General features: G+C 44.0%; 1 protein-coding gene across 1 annotated transcript in view; it reads right to left on the minus strand.

Annotated features, from left to right (window-relative positions):
• Positions 1–8,103, minus strand: part of PDZD2 (PDZ domain containing 2) — a 288,393-nt gene extending 280,290 nt beyond the window's left edge. The window contains exon 1 of the mRNA XM_010853853.1: positions 7,833–8,103. The gene's annotated coding sequence lies outside the window, so the exon portion shown is untranslated. The remainder of the gene's footprint in view (positions 1–7,832) is intronic.
• Between the last annotated feature and the right edge of the window lie 679 nt (positions 8,104–8,782).

Genomic DNA, 8,782 nt, shown 5'->3' on the forward strand with positions numbered 1-8,782 from the left:
CAACTCTCACATCCATACATGACTACTGGAAAAAACCATAGCTTTGACCATATGGACCCTGTTGGCAAAGTAATATCTCTGCTTTTTCATATGCTGTCTAGGTTTGTCATAGCTTTTCTTCCAAGGAGTGAGTGTCTTTTAATGTCATGGCTGCAGTCACCATCTGCAGTGATTTTGGAGCCCAAGAAAATAAAGTCTGTCACTGTTTCCATTGTTACCCCATGTATTTGCCATGAAGTGATGGGATCAGATCTTAGTTTTTTGAATGTTGAATTTGAAGCCAGCTTTTTCACTCTCCTCTTTCACTTTCATCAAGAGGCTCTTTAGTTCTTTACTTTCTGCCATAAGGGTGGTGTCATTTTCATATCTGAGGTTATTGGTATTTCTCCCGGCAATCTTGATTCCAGCTTGTGCTTCATCCAGCCCAGCATTTCTCATGATGTACTCTGCATAGAAGTTAAATAAGTAGGGTGACAATATACAGCCTTGACATACTTCTTTCACAATTTGGAACCAGTTCATTGTTTCATGTCTGGTTCTAACGTTGCTTCTTAACCTGTACACAGATTTCTCAGGAGGCAGGTAAGGTGCTCTGGTACTCCCATCTCTTGAAGAATTTTCCACAGTTTGTTGTGATCCACACAGTCAAAGGCTTTGGCATAGTCAATAAAGCAGAAGTAGGCATTTTCTGGAATTCTCTTGCTTTTTCTATGATCCAACAGATGTTGGAAATTTGATCTCTGGTTCCTCTGCCTTTTCTAAATCCAGCTTGAACATCTGGAAGTTCTCAGTTCATGTACTGTTGAAGCCTGGCTTGGAGAATTTTGAGCATTGCTTTACTAGTGTGTGAGATGAGTGCCAATCGTGTGGTAGTTTGAAAATTCTTTGGCATTGCCTTTCTTTAGTATTGGCCAAGTATGTAGTACATCTTAATATATGGTTAGATAGCATCACTGACTCAATGGACATGAATTTCAGCAAACTCTGGGAGATAGTGAAGGACAGGGAAGCATGATGTGCTGCAGTCTATGGGGTCTCAAAGAGTCAGACATGATTTAGTGACTCAACAAGAAAAATGCAATATTTGGGACATATTTATACTAAAATTTGTACTCATTGTTTATCTGATTTTCAGGTTTAACTAGACATTCTGTATTTTACATGGCAAACCTATACCTACCCCATCTCAAAGTGAAGATCTTAGAGCCTTTGGCCTGCGTGCCTTCTCTGCCCTCTGTGAATCAGTCCTACCCAGCATCTCTGCTCCCGCCTCAACAGGCCTTTCACTTCCTTCTGGATGAAAACATCACCCATGGGCCGGGGCCACACACACTAGGCAGGCAGAATGAATGAATCAGCCCCGAACCGCAGTTTATTACCCTACTCAGGAAAACTTCTCTTCCCAGCTCCCTGTCACCTCACCCCTGGTCTCATGGGCCCAGCCTGTTACTCCCAGCCCAGATGTCTTCCTTGAAAGCCCTGCTTGCCTGGAGTCTGTAAATACTGGTCCTCTCTGGCCAGCTGACCTCTTTTCCCATATAGTACAACTGTGTTGTAAGGATGAAAGGAGACAGGAATAAAGAAAATTTTGATGTAAACACAAGAAGTACTCAACTTGTGATTGTCAAACAATGGTCTTATGACCACAATCTTGGGTAGATTTACAACCACAACTGCTCTGATTTTATCAGTTCATTTATTTTTCTAGGTTAGACTTTGTTTGAATGCACCAACTAAAAACCTGAAAGTCACTAGAGTATACAGTTGGCAACCAACTCTGTGGCTTGTTTTGAGTTGGAGTTGACTGTCTACCCAGCGTCCATTCCTTCTTTTTCACTCCCTAACAGAATTCTGATTTTGCTCAGGGATTCATCCATAAAATAGGTACCTCAGCTCTAAAGATGGATGTAACTGATCATTGGTAACACCCTCTCCTGGCCAGCAATGGTTTCAGGACTGGGCAGGTGACCCAATACTGTCATTGAGTCATGAGGTGAAACCTTCCAGGGATCTTCTAGAAAACCTCACCTAACTCCTAAGACAAAGTGCCAAGAAGTGCTGGTCCCTCTTCTTCCTCCGGATACCATCAGGACTGGGTTGGATGGCTAGATTGATGCTGCCATCTTGATATTAGCCTGAAATGAAGCTTGATGCTGAGGAAGGCAGAGTGAGAGCGACTACAGAGTTGGGACTTGAAGACACTGTGGACACTAGAGAACCACTGAATATTCTTCCTCTTGAAGCTGGTTTGGATAGGATCTTTACTACTTGGGTATGCACTTGCTGCTGCTGCTGCTGCTGCTGCTGCTGCTGCTAAGTCGCTTCATTTGTCTCCGACTCTGTGTGACCCCATAGACGGCAGCCCACCAGGCTCCCTTGTCCCTGGGATTCTCCAGGCAAGAATACTGGAGTGGGTTGCCATTTCCTTCTCCAATGCATGAAAGTGAAAAGTGAAAGTGAAGTCGCTCTTGCAGCTTCTATTAAAAGGGAATGTCAAAGGCAGACATTTAAAATTCTGAGATTCGCAGCAATAAATGTGGATCTATCTGTCTCGACTTCCATCCAAAGGGCAGACATTTGCTCATCCTTATTTCTCTATGGATATTGCCCACAGTAGGAGTGGAATTGATTAGTTTTCCCTTTTCTATGAGTTTGAATAAAAATAGCTCTAGTTTAATGTTTGTTGATGAACTGTTGAAAATAAGTTTACTCCTCCCTCAGGTGAAACCTCCATATTTAAGCATCTTCAGATCCACAAGAAACAGCACGTGATGTCTGAACTAACATACATTTTTCTCTGAAGCACAGGCAGAGGCCAGAGTCCCTCAGGCATCTTTAAGGTACTGAATCCCACAGCTCATGGCCAGAGCTCTGGGCCAATTATATCACACTCTACTCTTAATGCCCTTGACGTTTCCTGCCCCCTTCACCTCCTCTGAGTGTTGAGTTAGCCCCCTGGCTTGGGGCTCCCACTTCGTAAACTCTACTACCTTCTCCTGTTTCAAGCATTTCCATAAACCTATACATCAGTTCTTCAGAAGAGGGCTGACTCTGGGCTGTTGACTCTGAAAAAGTGAGTTTGCGTCTCAGGGATTCCAAAATAGTATGGTAAAGCCACTAGAAACTAATGACATCTTAAATCCACAAGCAATGACACAACTAAAGAAGTGAATGGCTCCAAGCCAGGGGCTCTTATTTGAATGTGGTTAAGACATAGACACAGTAAAGGAGGAAAAGAAAATACAATATTGGATTAATCATGGACACTAATACAAATCAACGCATGGAACTGGCAAGAGGATAAAAACAGACATGCCAAAGCGAGGCCAATTCATTCCATAAATATTTACCGAGTGCCTACTGCCCTGTGCCAGGCATGACCACAAGTTGCTAAAAATACAAACCAAGTTCTGTTTCTGCCCTCAAGAGATTCCCAGTTTTCCTAGGGACAGACACATACATAATTTAAGATAAATCTTAAAGAATGAAAGAATTCACAAAGTGGGAAATGGGGGAGGTAGAAGTCATATACACAAGCCAATTCATATGGAATTCTCAGAGTAAACATGCAGGCTTTGTATTCAGGCAAAAAAAAATGGTGGCATAGAGAGAGAGTCGGGGCTGGTGGGTGAGTCTGGTTATGTTTGACCTTCCCTCCTGTTCCAAGGAATTTGACCTTCCACATGTAGCCAATGGATTTTGGTTGTTTGGGGGGTGAGTGGGGGGCTATTTATAGAATTATTTAAGCAAGGGAAAGATATCACCAAATTTGTGATTTCATTCTAGAGAAGTATCAATGTGCAAAAATGTTCACTAAAATATGTGAAGAAGAAGTTGCAAAGTAGTTTTGAATATTTTCATTCCTAAACAATCTCTTTGAGGGATATTCACAAAAATGATAACTGTTTTTACCTCAAGGAAGTTAAGTCCATGAGTGGTTTTTCACCTTTGAACATCTGCATTTTTTAAATTCTTGTGAACATATATTACAGTGATGATTTTAAAAATGTGTGTGTGTGTGTTTAGAGATATGGATGGCATTTTTATAGACTGAGACTAGCCATCAGGAAGGCCTATTACAAGACTGTCCTCATGGTTCTGGTGATATATGAACATCTGGATCAAGGCAGTGGGGACCAGGTGGGAGTAGCTTCTTGGACCAGAGGCAGAGTTGCCCAGTCTAGGTGACCATTTGGTATCAGGTTGGTGGGGAAAGGGATAAAGGAGTCAGAGATGACCCAAGGAATTGGACAGACCTGGGGCTAGAAGTCAAGGTTTGACTTCTTCCCTCATTGACTCAATGGACATGAGTTTGAGCAAACTCCAGGAGATAGTGAAGGACAGGGAAGCCTGGCGTGCTGCAGTCTATGGGGTCATAAAGTGTTGGACACGACTTAACAACTGAACAACAACAAATATTCACACTCCAGAGGTGGAGGCCAAGGCTAAGCCTTCCCTTCGTAGAACTGCAGCAACGGACTCCCCGTGGCCCAGGGCCCACTTACAACACCCCACTGCCCACACCTATCCAGTCTTACCTGGAAACTCCCTGTCTGAACTCACCAGGCCTGCCTGGGAGAGCCAGGTTTATTATCAGAAGCTCACAAAGCTCAGCCTCTTCGAAGGCAATTAAAACTCCAGTGTGGGAGAGCTTTGGCACCAACTACTTTTTCCACCTAGCTGACTCTTACCATAGATGTAAGAGTCCACCAGCTCAACGTGGAGCCAAGTGGGAGATGAAAACACACTCACACTCTGCTGCTGTGTGAGTGCGGCCCTCCACTCCCTCTGCCCCTTGCAATTCCCCAAAGCTCCCATTCAACAAGGAAAACATGGACCTGATTAGTGGGTTTGACGTGGGCCAAACAGTTGCAGCCCATTTTCATCTGACAGACAGGAGGAGCACCGATTTCCATCCAAAAAAGAAAAAAAAAAAAAATGAGTGACAAGTCTAGAGCTGAGCTGCTGGGCTGAGGAGAAGGATTGCAAAGGAGAAAATTGCCTCCATTAAGTCAAATCCGTCCTGGGAGAATGGGCTGCAGAATCAGTTCCGGGTCACCATTTGCATGATCACATTAATCTTTTTTTTTTTTTCCAACTACATTTCTGTTCCTCCCATCTAATAAAGTTGGGGTCCACTCCCCACTCACATAAGGATCGCCAGAACACGAGAAATAGGCAAAGTCTAACTATAGGCACCATTTACAACTAGTGGCATAGAAAGTGATCCAGCTCTAAATTCCAAAAAGGAAACAGTACTGTTTCAAAAAATAGGTAATTTGATAAATACAACTTTCAAACATTTAAGCATAAGGACTTTTGGCCTATATTGTGAGCGAGGCAAGACTAATTAGAAAACAAAACTTGGTCAGTGGTGTGCTCTTGCTGGTCCCCAAAAGCTGAATGGTAAATTATCAGGAATTTTGCAAGGTGGTTGACATCACATTGGTAGTTGGAAATCAGCTACGGTGGAAGCATTTACACCATGGAAATTGGCAAATGCTCCAATTGTGATGGCCTCTCCTCCATGCACTCGTAAGACATTTACCAGTACAGAACTATGATCCTCTTCATATTGGTGTGTGTGTGTGTATGTAAAAAGCCACAAAGTAAAATAGCTAAAATATTAACTGTATTAATTCCAGGTGATGTGACTAACAAGTTCTTTTATCTTCCTTTACTTTATATTTTTCCTACAGTGAATATGTATTCTTCATATAATAACCAACCTTCTGGCAAAGGGAGCAGTTCCTTTCCCTTCAGAGCTTTCTGACTCACTCCTTTCCTCTCCTTCCTTCTCTTTAAATTTCCTCCTTCTCTGACCTCCTAGGTTTTTATTGCCTGCATAGGGTGCTGCTGAAATTCCAAACTACTCCCCTAGTCCCAGGCAGGCAGAATGCCAAGTAAGGAGGCCAGGCGAGTGGGCGTCAGGCTCCAGGTGCTGGAGCCCAAACTCAGCCATCGTTGAGGGGGCGGGGAGACTGGCTCCTGCCCTGGGCACAAAGCTGGTACTGGTGATTTAACAGAAGAGCAGTGACCAGCGGGGGAGATCAGCAGTCTCGGCCCAGGTGACCCCATGCTCTGTAGATGGGACCACACCACCCCTCCAGGTATTCATATCTGTGTTCACCTGCTGCATACTGACCATTCCAGTAGATTTACAGAGCAGGGCGACCACTCTCAAAGTTCACAGCTAGTGCTTCACTGTCTCCTTGCTATGGTTGGGTGTTCTTTCAGTTTATCAGACATCAACCCAGGCACGGAAAGCCCAAGTGATTTGCCCAAAGTCACTCAGCTTGGAGCAGAGCTGGGACAACAGTCCAGGTATTAATATTGAAGTTCAGGTTTTCTCCCTTGATTATATCAAGTATGTCAGAAGACTCTGAATTTCTGACTGTATAGATTTTTGTTTTTTTTTAAGTAAAAAGCATTTTGTGAATATACAGTGTAAGGGATTTTATTTATTTATTTATTTTTACCGTGTAGTTTGAATGAAACTTGAGCTCCTGTTAGAGCATAAGTAAAGAAGTCTAAGACAGAACTTTTGCATACAGGAAAGGGGCTACTGATCCCTGACCCCAGCGGGACTTGGTTTTGGAACTTGAACTTGGTCTCTGTAGGAAAGTAAGATGCTACTGTGTTTCTTCCTCCTTTCTAATATTTCTTGTTTGAGAGACTTTTGCGTGTGGGGTAAATGCTGGTATTATTGCTGGTGTTGCTTCTCCACCACTTTCACTTTCTAATCCCACAGACTGGGAATCTCAACACCCACCTGCTGCCTCCAAACTCCCCACCTCCCACAAGGTTAGAGGGCTTGGTGCACAGAGGGCTCCCTAACACTCCGTGGGGTCTATTCAAGCAGACAGAGGACAATGTGTATGTCCACCGTGCCTTCCAGGTCTGGTCGAGGGCCTCTTGGCTCTGGTTACTCAGCTGGCCTGCAGAAACTTCTGGTTGGCCTGTGACTGGCAGAGAGACCAGGCCCTGTGAAGAGGACTCCTTCCGAAATCAGGAGGGGGCTGCCCTGCAGGCAAAAGCTGCTCTAGAAACCCATGAGCAGCTTTAGAAGAAAGTCAGTGATGATTTCAAAATCTTATTGACCAACCCGTGGGCTAGAAAGGATTTAAAAAATTTATCCAATACCTTTGAATGCAGTCCCTGGGAGGTGAAGGAATCACCATGATATTTAAGACAGGGGCCATGTAGTTAGGGCTCTGGTACCCAGTCCTGCTCCCCTCAGTGCCAACTGGAGCATACCCACTTTTTTTTTATGTATATAGGGTTTTCTGAAGGACTTCCCTATAGCTCAAATGGTAAAGAATCTGCCTGCAATGTAGGAGACCAGGGTTCAATCCCTGGGTTGGGAAGATCCTCTGGAAAAGGGAATGGCAACCCACTCCAAGTGTTCTTGTCTAGACAATCCCATGGACAGAGAGCCTGGTGGGCTACAGGCCATGGGGTTGCAAAGAGTCAGACACGACTGAGTAACTAATACACACACACAGGGTTTTCTTATAAAAATCTTCTTTATAGAAAGGGTTACAGTGCCTTAAACACAGTAAGTTTGAAAGTTAACTCCTCTAATATAACCACATTTTAAAGAGGTTGAAGAAACTAAGGCCCAGCAAGACAAAGTTCAGGCAGAAGTGAGTGGAAGAGTCAGGTCTCTCCATTTTACCCATAGCCACTCTTGCTTCAACCGCCCTTTGACTTGGCAGGCTGTTGACCTTGGCTTCATGAAGCACTCATGTCTTTCTGGTCTACCACGGCCCTCACTCTTGCTGGCGAGGAAATGATCTAATCGTTTTCAACTTTGGACCTGGCTCCATTACCTGCACTCGCCTTCTTGTTGACTTCGATTTCCTGTTGGTGGACCCTGGCCAATCCAACAGCAGACCTGCCGGACTCTTACCGCCACATCCTCTGCCTCTCCACACAATGCAAATCTACATCAACTTTGGTGGTCCTGGGAATTGCCAAAACACCTCCATTGACCTGGAAGGGAATAGACTGTAATCAACTCAGGCCCTATACCTAGTCTGCCCTGACTCAATAAGCTTAGGGATGACAAGATAGCTACACACACATGACAAACACCAAAACATACTGCAGCATCCACCCACAGACTGAGACCCCCCGACCAAGAGTTCTGAATAGTTACATGAATAATAAAAGTCACAGATAATCCCTATATCATTCTCTGTTTCCTCTTTTGTCAAATATACAGTGGCAGAACTTCATCTACTGTCACAGAGAGTCTCAATTTATGAACAACAAATACTTTAAACTCAGAGGTTATTCCCAAGCAGTCTCATTAAATCGTGCCTATTTGTCACAACCAAAGAATTCTTCCCTTTACAAACTGCATCACTGCAGTGTTTCCTTTAACAGCAAGCTTCTCTAATGGTTCAACCATGCAGTCTTCTTTACACACATGCCAAATTTTCAAGGCCACAACTCCTGCAAAATATGAGGTACAAAAAAATGAAAACAGTAGGCAAAAGAAAGTGAAAATACAGAAGACAAGACCCAGAACTGAGGCCACTGACAGCATATTTGCCTTTGTTTTCTAATCCTGAGAATCTAAGAAAGCTGCAGCTGCAGCAGAGAAACTGGCCGGGTTTGATACTTTGGACGTAAAGCATTCCTCCGAACGCAAGTATGTAGAGCTCTCTGACCCACTGAGTTTGGCTCACATCAGACGATTCAGGGGTGGCCATTGCTATGAGTGCCTCTCTCAAGGAATCTGACCCGGTCCAAGGAATCCCAGAGCCCTAAAGAT

Source organism: Bison bison, unplaced genomic scaffold, assembly GCF_000754665.1.
Source record: "Bison bison bison isolate TAMUID 2011002044 unplaced genomic scaffold, Bison_UMD1.0 scf7180017864331, whole genome shotgun sequence".
Classification (NCBI taxonomy): domain Eukaryota; kingdom Metazoa; phylum Chordata; class Mammalia; order Artiodactyla; family Bovidae; genus Bison; species Bison bison.